The following is a 14,400-nucleotide window of genomic DNA, read 5'->3' as shown; positions in this document are numbered from 1 at the left end:
GCGAAGCACTGCTCTTTCTAGGGTCAGTGTTAGCATCCGGTTTGAGCCCCGTGAGCTTACCTACTAGTTAAGGTTACGTTGAAATAGTCTCAAAAAAAAAAGTCACCGATACCCATCGTAAAAATGTCAATTTTATGTTTTTTTTTTTCTTTTTTTTTTTGCTTAGATGGGTGGACGAGCTCACAGCCCACCTGGTGCTAAGTGGTTACTGGAGCCCATAGACATCTACAACGTAAATGCGCCACCCACCTTGAGATATAAGTTCTAAGGTCTCAAGTATAGTTATAGTCTTAAATAAACCTACCCATAAAATCCAGTGCTCAAACACAAAATCGCGTCACAGCTCCGCGGGATATTCTCGACACTTTCTAATTATTTCTGCGGCTTTCTTCGCTACCAGGGACCGAACGAACCGAATGAATAAAGAATGGTACTCCCCGGGAAATACCGGCTTTGTTAGAATGCTCATTCAGGTACGTATTGAGCGAATAAAAACTCACGAAACGATTTGTTGATAAAGATTCTCTTTTTTTTGTTGTTGTTGTCACATTGAATTGAGTTTTTGATTCGTAAAAGTAAATAGCACAGTAGAGTAATACAGTCAAAGAAACTGCATTACCTCAAAACTGTATTAGTTCGTTCTGTGAGAAATGAAATTTCTAGAAATATTTTGATTTACAAAAATAGACGGTAGTTACAACAATATTTAAAAAACTCGAATATATACAACTACAATTAAATACGTGAAATTAAGCCGTAAAAGTAATTCTTAATAGTTTATTATAATAATTGAAAAACGTATTTAAATTAATTAGATTTTTGTATTTATTCACTATTGTATTACAAGTCTCATGACTGTTATCTGTCTGTTGTGCTAACTACACCGCTACATTTCATTTTAATTTGCGGATGCTTTGAAAATATTTAAATTAGAACGTTTATTCTTCATCGTTAATCGAAAACTCGTTAATTTTGGGATCATCAAATTATCAACTATAAATTGTAAATAATACAATAGATACAAGACAGTTTCAATCCTTCGAGCGTAATTATAAAATTAAATTCACATTTTTTTTTTTTTTTTTAAATTATGTATTAATAATACATTAAATCAATAAAAAAAAACCATTACACACACACTACCACGTATTTGACACATACTCTATGTTTCTTGTATAAATGAATTGCTGTTCGTTAGTCTTGCTAAAACTCGAGAACGGCTGGACCGATTTGGCTAATTTTGGTCTTGAATTATTTGTGGAAGTCCAGAGAAGGCTTAAAAGGTAGATAAATATGAAAAAGCTCGGAATTAAATAAAAATAACAATTTCGTTTTTCCTTTGATGTGTCCCCCGTCGGACGGATTCCTTTTGTTTGTTTAGGTATTTTATTTATCGATTGAGGCACTACGAATTCTGCCGGCTCAGCTAGTTTTATTATAATTAACTCAAGTGAAATTATTTAATTATATTTCGAGAGCCGGCCCTGTACTGCGCTCAGTTTTTCTTGCTTCGAAGCTGCGGTTAATTAATTTAATAAGTTATATCTGAAAAGACCTGCCCGCCGAGGACCGCCTGAAACGGACTTCCATCTTCACAGCGCCTTCACAAAGAACTATTCAACTTTATGTTTCAAAAGAGAATTTCATTATTGGCACGCGAATAGAATTTTCCAGTTTCTAGCCGCTAACATTTATAATACTTTATACTTTTATTTGACTTATATTACTTTATAAGCTATATAATTATATCAAATACTCCAGAAAATGAAAGACTTAATTGTGTTTTCTGTACGAATTGACACTATAAAATTAAACCAAAATAAAATCATTTAACAAAATATTCACTCACCTGTAACATAAATAGGAAAACAGCTTTTAAGGCCCTTAAAATACAATATATTTAAATGAATATTTTTAAAAATATTATTGTATTGGTTTAGGTAACACAGAACTTACAGAAATATATACATTATTATAACGAAAATGAACAAAACAATTCGATTGCTATTCCATAAACAGGCTTAAATTAATGACATTACGAAAGATTTAGTTATCACGCACAAATCTAAAGTACCGCTTTCGTAAAAAAAAAAAAAATATTGCAATCATTAAAAACGTTCAAATATTTCACAAGACCTCGTAAGATGGCGGTCCTTTTTAATGTCCTTTAATGGAAATTCGAGACGCGATTTATATATTGTCTGTAGCCCTCGCACGGAGGAACTGAATTTAGGCAATAATTTTAATGACTTAGCTATGTACGCACCTACCATATATGCTCAAAATAAAATGGGCTCTAAAAACGTAGGACCATCTATAAAACTTTTATCGATTTGATAATGATTAGACAAGGAAAACTACATGACCACTAATACATTGGATCGTTAACCCAAATCGTATATTGAAGTACCTGGATTTGACACACAATTTATTTCCCCCAAGGAATTTAATGTATACAATTAATTCTCAGAAAAAATCGTGGTGCCGAGATTCTTTAGACACCATTGACACTAAAAGAAACAATCAAATATTTTAGGTGAAAAATGCAAATTCTTTTTTCGATTAATTACAATTAAATACCTCAGTACACATACCGCACAAAAAAAAAACGGAAACTGTGTTTTATCTGCAATAAGTTTAGTTTTGAATTAAATAAACTATGTTGGTACCACCACCCCGCCTATTTCTGCCGTGAAGCAGTAATGCGTTTCGGTTTGAAGGGTGGGGTAGCCGTCGTAACTGAGACCTTAGAACTTATATCTCAAGGTGGGTGGCGCATTTAGATTGTAGATGTCTATGGGCTCCAGTAACCACTTAACACCAGATGGGCTATGAGCTCGTCCATCCATCTAAGCTATAAAAAAAAAAAAATGTTGACATTAAAATCGTTTTGCATCGTAATTCTCCTAAAGGCTTCAAGTGATCGATTTATTTAATCTTAAAATGTCTATAATGAAATATAATGCCATCCGTTAAATGTCTCCCGTATCACATCTAAGACTAAAATAGTATCCGTTTTAACAGAATTAAAATTAATCCTCACATAAAATGAGGCGATTCGCTCCCTCGTTCTCACACGGACATTGACTTAACATAAAAAAGAAAACTACTTAAAAAAATTGTATAATTTTTACTGAATTTCACACCCATTTTTTTCTATATGAATCTTTGGGAAACTAGTCACAATTAATATCGTTCAAATATCATGAATTACTTCCAGAAAGCAACGGAAATAATTTGACTCTTAAATTGAGTGCAAGTAAATATATATTTTTTTGTCTTTAAGATTTATGTCATTCTAAACGATAATGTTAAATAACTTAGCTGGGACACGAATCTAATGCCTGCCTATATATAAACAAGGTATTGAATAAGTCCAAACATGCCGGTGAAAATTTGGTTCGGAATCACACGACTTCAGTTATGTAAGACCTTATGAAATGCTTCTTGCCCTGGGATTAAGTTCCTTTGAGGTGCCTTAAATGAATGTAACATGGAGCATTGAGACAGCGAAAGACCCATCAAATCTGCCCCCTCCAATTCGACATAACGTTCACCACTACTCAGTCAAGAGCAAACTGATTAAGAACAGTAATATCTGCGAAACACATCTTGCTGTGGCCAGTGTTAGCAACACTTCCGGTTTGAGTCCCGAGAGCTCACCTACACGCTAGGGTGAAGCTGAAATAGCCTCTCAAGGTTATCAGCATATGTAGGAAAAAAAAGAACAAGAAAAACTTCATACTGGTGGTAGGACCTCTTGTGAGTCCGCACGGGTAGGTACCACCACCCCGCCTATTTCTGCCCTGAAGCAGTAACGCGTTTTGGCTTGAAGGGTGGGGCAGCCGTTGTAATTATATTGAGATCTTAGAATTTACATCTCAAGGTGGGTGGCGCATTTACGTTGTAAATGTCTATAGGTTCTAGTAACCGCTTAACACCAGGTGGGCTGTGAGCTCGTCCACCCATCAACGCAATAAAAAAAATAAAAAACAACCCCAACGTTGCTACCGTCTATAATCGCGGATTAAGCAAACCATCAAATGTCATATTAATGTTTCTTTTGCAGTATAGTAACGCAGGAAAATGCGTATCTTAATATAACGTCCATGCAAAAGACAGAGCGACCACCCAACAATAGCGGGGCAATTAATAAAACGCTTGTATTTTTGTGTTTTTTTTTTTAAGTAAAAACGTAACTCCGCATGCCTCATGAAATCCCGGCATATCTCGAAGTGTCACGTTCTTTGAGTTATTGTGATTGTTCCTTTTGAATGCGCCTTCACCCGGTTTTGTTTTGAACTTCTGCAGCTTACTAATCGAATACATTGTTTCTTTAATTAGTAAGGTCCTTCGGATGGATCGAATGCAATAAAAACTAATCGTCGCTGTCAAACCAAAATCTGCAATGTGCAAAAAGTCTATTTTGAATTAGCGAGTAAAAACATTTTCGTATAAAATTTTATATGAAGGTGAATTTTTAATAACTATATCAAATGAATGCTAGCTAGATAAATATTAAAGCTATAAACACATAACGGTTTTTTTTATACGGTAGGTAGGGCTGTGAACTATACGAAAAAGTCAAAAATTAAAAATCTCAAATAGTGCACATAGCAGATTTTGGCTTGACAACGAAGAAATATACTTTTTGTCTTCGTCGCGGTCCGAAAAATCAACTGATCAAACGTACTAATCATATTAAAGATCGTAAAAATGACCATCTATTCGTGACTTTGTTAATTTTTTTAAATGACTGACATGACATGATTAGGGCCCATACGGTATTAACCGTACTACCGGATGGATATCACAACTGAATACTCCGGTGGGTCGTAAGCTAGAAGTCTGAATTGTATGAGATAACGGTTATAGCACTTGTCAATAATTTAACGACAAGTAGGTATATTTATTGTTTATGGTATATTATTTTAAGTTCTTATGAAGGCTGGTTTGCTTTGCGGCTGAAACAGGCAGGATGGTGGTACTTACCCGTGCTGATTCTCAATAAGACCTCTTTAAAAGTTTAATATGTCAACAATAGATCTCGAATTTATGAATACCGGCTTCGTATATCTTAGGTCGTTTGAAAAACGCTCTACTTAGTATACTTCGGTGCTACGAAAATATAATAATAAAATATTATAAAAAATACTAATTTATTTTCAGACAGTAACAGAGACGTCTACGATCTTAGTTCATTAGTATTAAGTATTGGTATTAGGCATATTAGTATGACGTATTAGGTATTACTCTCACCATCTTATACCTTTAAATGAGCAATTCTTGTATATATATAATCTGAATCTCGGAAACGGCTCCAACGATTTTCATAAAATTTAGTATACAGGGGATTTCGGGGGCGATAAATCGATCTAGCCACGATTTATTTTCAGAAAATGTTGTTTTATTCGTATTTTCAATAATCAACTCTTCCCGACATCTATTGGCGAATAATAATACTATTTTTCTTAATTGAGGGCAACTAACCGCTTTAAAGACACAACAAGATGGCGTTATCAAAAAAAAAAGTCTCATCTAGTTATAAATATATACCAAACCGGGCGAGAAAATAACGTTCTTGATATTTAAAGTTTGCAAATGATCACGACACACAGCACAGTTTCTTTTTTTTAGTTTTAGAGTACGTGTTTCAGTAGAAAAATTGGTACCCGCCTGGGATTCGAACTCTGGTGCATCGCTAGATACGATTGCATCGGACGTCTTATCCTTTAGGCCACGACGACTTATTATATCTTTAATATCTAACTACATCTATTTTTAATATGTAAGCCATTATCGCCAAATTATTGAACCATGACAATGATGGATTTTTTTTGTTTCTTACTTTATTTTTTATTGTATCTGTTAATATCAGGACTAGATTTGTATAAAAGAAAATTCAATAATAGATCATCTTCAACATCTTGTTCTTGTCTAAATAGAGAGAGAGAGAGAGAGAGAGATAATACACTTTATTGCACACCAAAACACAATTTACATTCAAAAAAAATCAAAAAAAGCAGATACATTTGTACAATAGGCGGTCTTATCGCTAAAAGCGATCTCTTCCAGACAACCGTATTCTTCCACCATATTCGTACCATATTCTTAATTTGAATAGAAGTGATATTTTTCTTAAAACAATCGGAAATTCATTTTGGCTTCTTATAAGCGATTTCGACTGTCAACAGCGCGTTCAGAAAGCAATTTCAAAGCGGCATCGTTTTTAATTCGAGCCCCCGTAAACAGATTTATCGCGGACACGATCTATTGTGGCTTGATATTATTTTATATTAATAACATGCTTTTCATTTGTTACGATTTCAAATTTGACTCGGTGGATTTGATTTTTTTTAAAACAGCTTCGACCAGAAATATCTAATGTCGAGTGAACACGTAAATTTTTCATATGATATTTATAAATAGTCCATTATGTCTATGGATATTATAAGATTTCAATTCTTGGCGTATACGTAAAAATTTCAAGCCGTCATTAAAATACTATTGAATTCGTTCGAAAAGTCATTCAGTTAGTTCTTAATTCTGATACAAAATACTAATAATGTTTCTTAAATTATTAATAACAAATCGATTTTAGAACGTCTAGAATATGTTTTTTTTTTTTTTTTCAGCACGCAATGTACGACTAGGTTTTCAACTGATCCGCGGGGTCAACAACCTTGTCCTGTTTCATAATTCTCTTTAGCTTTATAGCTTGTAATGTTTTTTATTTATTGCTTAGATGGGTGGACTAGCTCACAGCCCACCTGGTGTTAAGTGGTTACTGGAGCCCATAGACATATACAACGTAAATGCGCCATCCACCTTGTGATAAGTAAGTACTAAGGTCTCAGTATATGTAATCTCTTTATATCTTCTATCCGACTAAATCGACAAAAGCGCGTCAGTCGATACGGCGATGGTCAGAAAAGCTCTCTGCATCAATAACCACGATCTCAAAGTTAAACGTCAATATAGATAACGTTTTTTAATGTTAACAAAACATTCTAGAAATGTCTGCCCGCGATTCGAACACGGACGAAAAAAAAAAAAAAAAAAAAAACAGAAAAATATAATGAAATCAAAGCGGACACGAAAAACTTAGATGAAAATAATTAATGCGATACAAAGAAAACATTTCAGGCCGTCAACATTGTCATAACCGTATACAAAATTGTATATCCTGTTATATTAGTTTTACGACGAGGCAGATCAAAGAGCTATCCTATTATTATCAATATTGTCACGGCTCCACGCCCACAGGCTAACCTAAAAACCCGCGGTGACATCTAGCGCGAACGCGCGTTTTAAAGTTTCTAAAGATTTCAATTTTCCGAAAACATTCGAAGCTATATATTGATGAGTCGTAACGTTTTTTTATGACGAACGCTTAAAGAATAACACAATTAAACACAATACATAAGTGTAACAGCGGTTTAAAAATACAGATTTAGATTTGGAAATTACTGGTGGCAGGACCTAGGTGGTAGGACGGGTAGGTACCGCCGCCTTGCCTATTTCTGCCGTGATGCAGTAATGCGTTTCGGTTTAAAGGGTGGGGTAGCCGTTGTTATTATACTGAGACCTTAGAACTAATACTTCAAGGTGAGTGGCGCATTTACGTTGTAGGGCTCCAGTAGCCACTTAATACCAGGTAGGCTGTGAGCTCGTCCACCCATCTAAGCAATTAAAAAAAAAAGTTAGCAATTGAATGATGTTCCATATATGTTTGACGAATGTCTGGGATTTGTTTGAAGCGCGCCTTTACTTACCTCGTTCATATCATAGTGCATTCTTTGTTTTTTTTTTTATTTATTGCCCTTGTATGCAAACGTGCATACGGCCCACCTGATGGTAGGCCGTATGCTGCCTACCGTTAAGTACTCTCTACAAGCCTCATTTGAAGAAGGATATGTCATAGCGCTCGGGAAACACCGTGGAGGGGAACTCATTCCAACGCCGTATGGTACGTGGCAAAAAAGATCTCTGGAACATTGTGGCGGAAGGTGCGATGGTAAAAACGAGATGATGGTATCATCTCAAACAATTCCTCAGAGCACTCCACACTTTGTCTAGCGCGAATCAAATTCCTTACTTTTGAAGCAGTTTTTTCTTTTCGTGTTTATATATGTCGGCGCAACGTCACTATTTAGTTAATTAAAAATCGTTAAAGTTAACTGTTTCCATAATACTAGAGGTCCCGCAGTAGTCGAAATTCGACTATAATTAATTGGAATTGTAAGTTTGTACACTATTATGATTGTATTTTATACTTCTATAATCACAAATTTCGCCAAGACTACACTATAAAAAATATTAACAAAGACAAACAATATTTAATCTATTCTCAATTTGACAACAGACGTCAAGAAAAAAAGTTTGACAATAAATAGTATGCATGCGTGTGTGCGTCAAATACATGGTATGTAGTGTGTGTAATGTTTTCTTTATTGATTTAATGTATCCTTTATGCCTTATTTTAAAAAACATAAAAAAAATTTTTTTCGTAAAAAGGGATACAAAGTTTTTGCTTCACGTATTAATATATAGATTACGCAAGTCAACAACTGTTTATGACAGTATTTAAGAGAAGTCATGATTAAGTTGCCCCCACTCTCTAATATAAATTATGAGTGACTATTGTCACACAAAATCCGGTTACCCAGTCACCGTCCTCGTCGAACCCGTCGCTTGCGGCGAACGGCTCGACGAGCGAATTAACCCATAGATACAGCCCACTGAGTTTCTCGCCGGATCTTCTCAGTGGGTCGCGTTTCCGATCCGGTGGTAAATTCTGCGAAGCACTGCTCTTGATAGGGCCAGTGCTAGCAACGCTCCGGTTTGAGTCCCGTGAGCTCACCAACACGCCAAGGAGAAGCTGAAATAGCCTCTCAAGGCTATCAGCGTAATCTAATCTTATGTCTCAGTGTCGTGTTTTTTTATTTATTTTTGATAAATGAACCTGGTGCAATCACATGTCTGTAGACGATAACCACTTATTACCAGGTGGGATGTCTGCACGTGACCATTAAAAAACATTTGCAATTGTCGTGTGTAGTCACTTCAGATAGACAAGTAAGAGCGTGTATGCTTGTGAGGTGCTGCTTTGATCTCGCCGAAATATAGGGTTGACGATTTTAAGAATAATATTTATTTTATTTTCCAATTCGAAGACTTCTTATTTACGGACCGTTTTCTACAAAGTGATTAATCGATACATAAAAGTATTTTATTTATATTAAAATTAAAATGACTAAATTATTTAAATAAGGATTCGATGCTTATCTTTTTCTATATTTATTCTGCAAAAACCGATTAGTTTCGTAAACAAACAAACAAATCGATGTTTTTGATCATCAACTAAACAGTTATAGCGCTCGACTTCGAAAATAATTGCAATAAATACAAAAATACTATAGTCGTTAACCTGCGATCTTGATGTATTTAGATTGTTTTTCTAATAAAAAATAAAGAAATATTTTGTTTATTTGTGAATCGCATTAAACAAAATCGAATATCGCATCAATAAATAAACAAACATAATGTAAATTCATGCATTTCAATGAACAGATTTATTCTCTCGACCGTTCTTTGATAGTAAAAGATTCCATAACTTGTTTTTTTTAAATTTTATATTTCAATTTTTTTAAATTGGAAATTTTTGTGTTCTAAAGTTCGCAGTGATGATCGTGCATGTACTTATTTTAATTCTGATGCCAAGAAGTTGCTAAGAAACAAAGTCAGAAGATCCAGCAACCATACTATACTTCAAGTGTACAAGGGACTTAGTTCCTAAAGCCAAGGGGTACCTAGATACTTCCTAAACGAAAATAAAAATTTAATCGACTAACAAAAACACTCATCTTTTCAAGAGATTGAGACATTACAAGCCATAAAGCTAAAGATAATTTTATTTATTTTTTTATTTATTACACTTCATGTAAAATTTACATTGGCGGACTTAATGCTTAAGGCATTCTCTACCAGTCAACCAAAGGTAGTGCAGAGTAAATAGTGGTAGGTGCAATGAAATTTATATTAAGTTACGAACACATACAAAAAAAAGTATATCTACATATATACAAAATCACATATACATATACATACACACATACATACATATAATTGATTGTATAATACAGATCCCTATTTAACTGGTTTATTGCCTGGGAAATAGACTCCACAGTCGTCTGTCTATAAAGCTGCAAGTCATCAGCATATAGATGATACGCACACTGAAGATTATGTGTTAAGAAATTAATGAAAATATAAAATAATAATGGAGACAAAATACTGTTACAGGACAAGGTCGTTGACCCCGCGGATCGGCTGAAAACTTAGTCGTACATTGCGTGCTGTGTTCAAAACAACCTAGAATATGATATTAAGGTGTTGATTTTTTTTTCAGAAATCATCGTCACTGTGACGTCTGTGTTTCCAGGAAATATGACATTATGCGGTACATATTTGATATATCGACATTTTCGTGGATTTTCGGGAGTCTGACGCGAGCTTGCTAATAATAAAAGCATAAAATAAACCAAATTCTACTTCTCTTCTTATACATATATATATATATATATATATTATAAATAAAATGACATAAATTAAATGATTTTATTTATCTCCGGAAACTATGAGATCATTTTGATATATTTATATATAGGCAAAACATATACGCTAAGTACCCAAAAGCTAATTTTCATTTTCTCCACTGTTTCTCAACTTTATTTTATATTAGTAAATATACGAGCTATAGCATTTTTTATTCCTTTATAGGGAGACGAGTAAATGACTCATCTGATGGTAAGGCCGTCGCTAATGAATCTCACCAATGCCAGGGGCACAATCAAGTTTGCTTAATGCTTATTACTTTACCTCAATTAGTCTTAAAATTTCTTTAAATAAAATAACAAAATAGTGTAAAATTATGTATTATATAACGGGCGAGAGCTAGTGCTAATTGCACTACAGTCATAAATAGCGCGTATCATTCACATTATTAACGATATTCAACTCGTTAATACACTCCGAACGGGCTGTCAGCAGTAGCTCAAGTGCTCAAACTCCATGAATATCCGGCTTTATCTGTTTCTGCAACGAGAAATCACGCACTGATGGATGATTGCCGTGATTCTATTGCAAATGTGACTTCGCACTGGGTCTTCCGATCTCAATACAAAGTATCAATAATAAAAATCTTAGATAAAAAACAAACAAAATTTTCATTCGCATACTCACAATTTGGCCCCTACAAAATACGTATAAAATATTAAGTCTGAATCGAATTTAACCTCAAGTAATGTTTGGCAACCCTAAAAGCCACAGAGTACTAACAGAACAGAAGTTTACGTTCGCATCATTCAAATGCATGAAGTCGCTATTTACGTTTGAACGGGCTCTCATCACAGATTGTTATTGGAATAATAAAGATGTAGAGGTATACAGCATCCGTCTATCTTTAAGATCGTTACTGTTTTCTGAGTATTACTTTATCCATTGCGAAACCGGCTTGATTCCGCGAACTGACACTCTCTGTTGTTTATTAATCTGTGTTTATATGAACTAGTTTTATGGTTGATACAGGATTGAATTTTTTTATGTTTTAATATTTTTTTTGTGGATTCATTCAACCTGTCTTTAGGTCAAAATTTGTATTAAATAATAATAAAACTACAATTTTGACACAACCTTCAGAATATATTTCTTAGTGTGTTACATTGATGCCTAGTGATCGATTTAAAAATATAAACGCAAAAATATTGTGTGATTTCTAGGGTAGAAAGTTGTTTGAATTACACTGACGCGTTCTATAAGCCATAGAGAGTATTGTCCACTATGTAAGACTTTATGTTCTATTTAGGTTGATTGGTCCATTCCCCAACGTAGACACAAAAAATCAACGACCTTATTTTCAACCTATACGCTAGTAACCTAGGGCGCTATTCCAGCTACGCTCGGATGGGTGCGTGAGCTCACAGGCTTAACCAGAGAAAATTTACTAATACTAGCCCTAGCAAGAGAGTAATGCTTCGCCGGATCTACCACCGGATCGGAATCGCGACCCACTGAGAAGATCCGGCGAGAAACTCAGTGGGCTGTGTCTATGGGTTAGTTACAACCAATAACGTGTCGAACGCAATTTAGTGTGCGCCATATAAATGTAATGTTATTGAAGATGTCATCCCAAAATTTTCGTCCCTTATGTTTGCTGTTTAGCAGTCACATATTGGAAAGATTTTATTACAAAAACAATCTTATGACCAGCTGTCGTATTTATCCTTTTTTTAATGACCCAAGTCTTGGCCCCTTGATATTAGATACTCGTTTGATAATTAACTTAACTTTTTCCTGTTCTGCTCTTGTGACATTCGAGATATTACTCAAGCCATCCTGTGTTCTGGTTTCAATTCTACAACAATGATTGCAACAATTTAATTGAGACTTCGTATGTCGCAACATTATTAGGTGCACGTGGTAGTATCAAGGGATGTTTGGGCGGTTTCAAGTCGTACTAATCGTATTAAAATGAAACAATACGAAATGCTCCATATTTTAAATACATAAATCTGCATTTAAAGCGTTCGTATATCAATATAACAAACAAAAATGCGCAACGAAACGACAAGAACCTGACATGAAAAAAAAAATTGACAAGTTTAATTACACACGCATTTTAATTTATTATGTTTAACTAACCAAACAGTCGCCAAGTGTTATTTACGACATTTTTTATTACACCTGGAAATATTTTTGGCCTTACAAAAAGAACGCAGGTGACGCCTATATCAAATAAAAAAACTCGTAAAATTTTATTGTTACGAGTGACCAGGATTAGTTGATCTGCTATTAAAATAGACCGAAAACATTCGTAGGTCACTTCGCATTTTGTTATCGAAGTCTAGGTTAAATTAACCTTTCTGAACTAAGAGTATGTATGTCGCGAGGGATCAAGGTGGAATTGCTTTGCAACCCGTGAAAGCATCTTTATTAAATTGTAAATAGACGAACACACAAATCTGTCCTCGAGACGACATATAAAACGGTATCGTCGCCATTCGACTTGTCCGCAAGTGTACAAGGCATAATGTATGGAAACGAAGCAATAGCCATTAATATGTCCCCAAGTGTAAAGGTCGATCAATTTAGGTAAATCAAGTTGGGCATGGATTTATTCATGAATAAATTCATTAGAGTTTTTTTTTTCTATTGTTTTATGGAAATAGGAGAAATCGATCGTGACAAAGTGATATTGCATTTGAGGAATTTACTATTCGAGATTAGGTATAGCACAGTAAATTACTGTGTGCTTTAAACAATGAAAAAATAAACGTTCCACATTCTAAGGTTTCATTTGGGAATCTCTCCGGATGTTTTATTTATACCCAACACGCTTTTATTTAAGTAAACTGTATAAATCTATCTATGTTACGATGTAATTTTCACGAACTACATTAAGTCCAATAATAATAAAAAATTGCTAACTAAACAGACCAGGGGTGCGGAACAAAAAAAAAACAAAAAAAAAAACATTTTAGTCTTTAGTTCAGATTGAATTACAAGCGTATTGCTTAGAGTTTTTATTTAAGTAAGTTTATATTAAATTTAGTTCTCACAATATGCAATAGGTTTTCATTTGATTCCCACAAACCGCATACGACATCAAGAATTTCCCAAGAGTAAGTTCTCCAAAGATACCATATTAGTCTGTCTCGAATGCCAAAATATGTCCAGTTTCTGAAGAGGAAACAGAGGAGTGCTACGTTGCCATGGACGAAACATAACCCGCATGTCCTTTTAAGGCCCGTATTAAAATATCCAACGTCATTAAAAAAAAAACTATCATAATTACAATTAAAAGATTTTCTTTGAACGCCGCTTCAAACTTTTACACGGAAAGAAACCAAGTGCAAAGGGCTAAAGTCCACAAAGTGCCTTAAATTTTTTAATTGCAGCCCGCTTTATGTTACGGCTTTGTGCATTCAGACCGTACGTGTGAGAAGGTTTAAAATATGCGGACTTTGACGACGGACGATGCCTTCGCACGGTACAAGTTAAAGGCGTGAAGCGGTTTCATGACCTGTGATGGGAAAATATGAAATTCGTATCGCTCGTCACTTGGGAATGAAAATTGACTAGTGGTCCCCCGGTAGTCGAAATTCGACTATAATTAATAATTAACATTATAAGTTTGTACACTAATATGATTCTTTTGTCAAAGACTATTATACTTTTATAATCACAGATTTCGCAAAGACTACAATTTAGACAATTAATACCTAATAAAGGCAAACATTTCATATTTAATCTATTCTCAAATTGACTACAGACTATAAGTAATAAAAAAGTTTGACAATAAACAAATATATGTATATGTATATATAAAAATATAGTAGT

The 14,400-nt window shown here is 34.3% G+C and overlaps 1 protein-coding gene across 3 annotated transcripts in view; it reads left to right on the top strand.

The window, feature by feature from the left end:
* Sox102F (transcription factor Sox102F) overlaps positions 1 to 14,400 on the top strand; it is a 419,194-nt gene that overhangs the window by 338,626 nt on the left and 66,168 nt on the right. The window lies entirely within an intron of this gene.

Source organism: Bombyx mandarina, chromosome A1 (genome assembly GCF_030267445.1).
Source record: "Bombyx mandarina strain Sakado chromosome A1, ASM3026744v2".
Classification (NCBI taxonomy): domain Eukaryota; kingdom Metazoa; phylum Arthropoda; class Insecta; order Lepidoptera; family Bombycidae; genus Bombyx; species Bombyx mandarina.
Note: the sequence above shows the minus strand (reverse complement) of the source record. Positions and strands in the feature narration are given on the sequence as shown.